At 44.4% G+C, this 4,487-nt stretch overlaps 1 pseudogene; it reads left to right on the top strand.

Annotated features, from left to right (window-relative positions):
- The first annotated feature begins 1,525 nt into the window (after positions 1-1,525).
- On the top strand, positions 1,526-2,945 carry LOC141516042 (serine/threonine-protein phosphatase PGAM5, mitochondrial pseudogene; annotated as a pseudogene).
- Positions 2,946-4,487: the final 1,542 nt, after the last annotated feature.

The raw sequence follows: 4,487 nt of genomic DNA, 5'->3' as shown, positions 1-4,487 counted from the left end.
GAAAAAGCATAATTTCCTTTCAGAAATTGCAAGGTTCTTTTAATGACACCATGATTTTCTCTGAAAAAAAAGTCCATTAAAAATAGCAGTATTGAAGGTGGAGTCAAGATGGCAGAGAAAAGGCAAGAACTCCAGGGAGCTCTCCCTCAAAACACTCCAAATAATGGAATCAAATAAATAACTTTAAATAATGACTCTAACCAATTCTAAAGTGGCACAAAAATACTGAGTGTAACAATTTTCCATCCCAAGAAGGGCTGGAAGATCCATGGGAAGGGTCTGTTACACAAAAGATGGGAAGATCTGTGGAAAGGGCTGTTAGGTTAGAAAGAGCCCGTGGCCTGACCAGAGCAAACTGGCTCCAGCCATCCAGGAACAGACTGCAGAGCCCCTGGGTCCCTGGGGACAGCTGAGTCTGGCAGTGGTGGTAGTTTCCAGACCTCTCAGCCCAGGGATTGCCAAGTACAACTTGGAAGGTCAGCATGAAAACTGTGCTACACCAAAATGAGAGTGGAGACCAGTCCATTGCAGACTGGTCTCAGGGGAGCAGGAACAGGCCTAGGGAGCCACCTGGCAGAGATCTACTTAGCAGCTGCCTTTAGAATGCTCAGCCCACAAATGGTAAAGGGGTTGGGGGAGATTCAGAGGTCTCTTTGCTATCCCTGAGGAAGGACTCTGTTGCTTCACCCATACTCAGATCTAGGTCCCAGACTGGGGTACTAGTCTCAGGAAAAAGGAGCAGAAGCACAACAGAGCTTACTACCTGAAGCAGAGTAGAGACTCTCCTCATAGTTCCAGGGCAGAGGGGAGTGCTTAAAGTCATTAACAGACCAGAGCACAGGTCCAGAAAGCATCCATAGCCTCTCATAAGACCTTGGAGTAATTGAGAACTTGAAGGTCCCTGGGGGCAGTGTCCTGAACACAGCTATAACCCCCCCCCCCCCAAAGCTTGAGACAGTCTATCCTCCACCCTGGAAGCAGAGCTCCACCTTAACAAAGAGTTAAAACCAAATCATAGGCTGGGGAAATAAGCAAACAACAGAAGAAAAAAAATATTACTATAGCAATTACTTTGGTCCTGTGGAGGGTCAAAATACATACTCAGAAGATAACAAAGTCAAAGTTTCTGAATCCAAAGCCTACAAGGCAAACATGAATTGGCCTCAGCCTACAGAAGAGCTCAAAAGAGATTTTTGAAAATCAAGTAAGGGAGGTAGAGGAAAAATTGGGAAGAGATAGAAGAGTGATGTGGAAAATCATGAAAACCAAGTCAGCAGCTTGGTGAAGGAGATACCAAAAAATACTGAAGAAAATAACATCTTAAAAACCAGTTTGAGTCAAATGAAAAAAAGCGTCCAAAAGGCCAATTAGGAGAATGCCTTAAAAAGCAGAATTGGTCAGAAGGAAAAGGAAATTCAAATGCTTTTTGAAGAAAATAATTCATTGTCCGTGCTCCGCGCCCAGGCGAGAGGAGGCGGCGGGCGGCGCGCGGTGGGCGGCCCAGGCCCAGGCCCAAGCCCAGGGGATGGCGTTCTGGCAGGCCCTCAAGCTGGCGGCCTGCGGACTGGCGGGGGGCTCTGCCGCCGTGCTCTTCTCGGCCGTGGCCGTGGGGAAGCCGCGCGGGGCGGGCGCCTCGGAGGTGGAGCCGTGCTGGCCCGGCCCGGGCAGCCCCGCGTGGAGCGAGCGAGCGCGGCCTGGCCCGGCCACGGCGTGTGAGACAGCAACTGGGACAAGCGAGAACCACGGTCTCTTATGAACCTGAGGAAAAGAAACACAGAAACTGGTGAAGAGGAGATAGCCTCCAAACTGGAGGACCTGAGAGCCAAAGCTACCCGTCATATCTTCCTGATCAGGCATTCCCAGTACCACTTGGACGGCTCCCTTGATAAGGATCGAACTCTGACTCAACTGGGTCGTGAACAAGCTGAACTGACTGGTGGTCGATAGCCAGCTTGGGTGTGAAGTTTGATAAGATCGTGCACTCTTCCATGACTCGAGCAGTAGAAACAACTGACATCATCTCCAAACACCTGCCAGGAGTCAACAGAATCAGCACTGACCTGCTTCGGGAAGGTGCTCCCATTGGACCAGACCCCCCTGGATCTGACTGGAAGCCAGAAGCTCGGCAGTATTATGAGGACGGAGCTTGCATTGAGGCTGCGTTTTGGAACTTCATCCATCGTGCAGATGCCAGGCAGGAGGAGGACAGCTATGAGATCTTTGTGTGTCATGCCAACGTCATCCCCTACATTGTCTGCAGAGCCCTACAATTCCCTCCTGAAGGCTGGCTGCGGATGTCCCTTAATAATGGCAGTATAACCCATCTGGTGATCCGTCCAAGTGGAAGAGTAGCACTAAGGACCCTGGGGGACAGTGGATTCATGCCCCCCCAACAAAATCACCCGCACTTGAATGCCAACCACTGCAGCCATCACTGCATATCCACTCATCAGGACCCATCTGTTTTTGTAATGTTTGGCTAGAATGCTGTGTTTTCAAGTCTATGGATTTTCCCTCCTGTTTTTCCTTTGCTGGCTATACTTCTGTCCTGAAGAGATAAAACTGTGCTTATGTGCTGCATTTCTGTCAAAGGCCATCTTGACCAGGGAGGATGAAGACACCACTGGGATGTCACAGGGTACAGAAGGTTCTGCATATAGAGAAGTTGCTTCTCTTCGACCAAAGCTTTTGTGTGATTTAAGGGAATAAAGTAGTGGGTTAGTAGTTGAAAGTTCTATTTTCTATACATTGGGGTGTAGCAAGCTGTTACGGATGTGTACAAGTTGCACATGAGACGAGATTTTCATTGTGAGAAGACATCACCAACAGCTAAATTTCCTCCCATCTGAGTCAGTCTGTCCCTTTCAAACTAAGGCCTTCCTTCCGCCAGCAGTGTGCCAGCAATGGGTACAGCTGTTTACAGTGGGACAGTCTGCTGTGATCAATCATGCAGTTGAAGAATAGTTCAGGCTAGGTCTAGTGATTCCTAGATTAGTAAAACTGTTTTTTTTTATTTTCCTAAAGACAGTATCTAATTAAAGCTCTCACCATTTTTCTAGGCCCTTACTACCTGGTTTTGAAAACCCCCTTCTTAACCCAGTTATAACTTGTAAAAGCTCTTAGGGTAACAAGGGCTGCTCTGAGTTGTCCCAGGCCTATGGAAGGCAGACATACCCACTGGCACAAACGCTTTTGTCCAGCTAGGGTGGACCCATGCTTAACAGTTGACCTGGAGTGGGTGGGGAGGGGGAGGGGCCTACTACCTTTGGAGTTTCAACAAAGGTCTAGTACTAGAAAAGAAAATCTAGTTGAAGGCCTGTTTATATCCCAAACCAAAGCCTTTGGCTAACTTCTGAACTGGGGTGCCTGAGGTTATTACTAATGTTTTATGCATAAAGATTCAGCCACCCAGTAACCCTTAACTGCTTTGGGTTTTTTTTTGACAAAAAGTCTGTTCCACATATTCTCTGGCCACAAATATCTTAATTCAGGTAAAACAGGTGGTAGGAAAATTACTGTGAAAAAGTGGTTATAAGATTTTACTACAACGATTCAATGCACTCAATTGGAATAACTTATCATTTTGTCTATCAACTTTTTTAACATTTACAATAAACTGTTTTATTTAAAAAATAATTCATTAAAATGTAAAATGGAGCTAAGGGATGCTGATGACTTTGTGAGAAATCAAGAAACAATAAAACAAAACCAAAAGACTGAAAAACTAGAAGAAAAGGTGAAATATCTCATTGGAAAAATAACTGACTTGGAAAACAGATCCAGAAGAGAGAATTTAAAAATTATTGAACTACCTGAAAGTCATGACCAAAAACAGAGCATAGACGTCATCTTACAAGAAATGATCCAGGAAAACTACCCTAATATCCTAGAAACTGAGGGTAAAATGTAAATTGAAAGAATCACCTATCACCTCCTGAAAGAGATCCCAAAATGAAAACTGCCAAGAATATTATAGTCAATTTTCAGAACTCCCAAATCAAGGAGGAAAATACTGCATGAAGCCAGAAATAAACAATTTAAATATCGTGTAGTTAATAGTCAGGATAACACAAAATTTAGCAGCTTCTATATTAAGGACTTGTAGGGCTAGAAGGCAAAAGATCTTGGATTACCACCAAGAATCAACTATCCAGCAAAACAGAAATTATCTTTCAGGGGAAAAGATGGACATTAAATGAAATAGGGGACTTTCAAACTTTATGGATGAACCAACCAGAACTGAAAATGAAGTTTGATCTTCAAGAACAGGATTCAGATGAACCATAGAGAAGGAAGGATGGGAAGGGCAAATAATGAGGAACTTAATAATGTTGAACTGCTTATATTCCTGCAAGGGAAGATGATACTGATAACTCATATGAAGTTTCTCATTTATTAGGGCAGTTGAAGGAACATATATATATATATTATATTTAATATATTTTATATATTATATATATACAAGGTACAGGAGGGAGTTGAATTTG

The sequence above is a fragment of the Macrotis lagotis genome, chromosome 1 (genome assembly GCF_037893015.1).
Source record: "Macrotis lagotis isolate mMagLag1 chromosome 1, bilby.v1.9.chrom.fasta, whole genome shotgun sequence".
Classification (NCBI taxonomy): Eukaryota; Metazoa; Chordata; class Mammalia; order Peramelemorphia; family Peramelidae; genus Macrotis; species Macrotis lagotis.
Note: the sequence above shows the minus strand (reverse complement) of the source record. Positions and strands in the feature narration are given on the sequence as shown.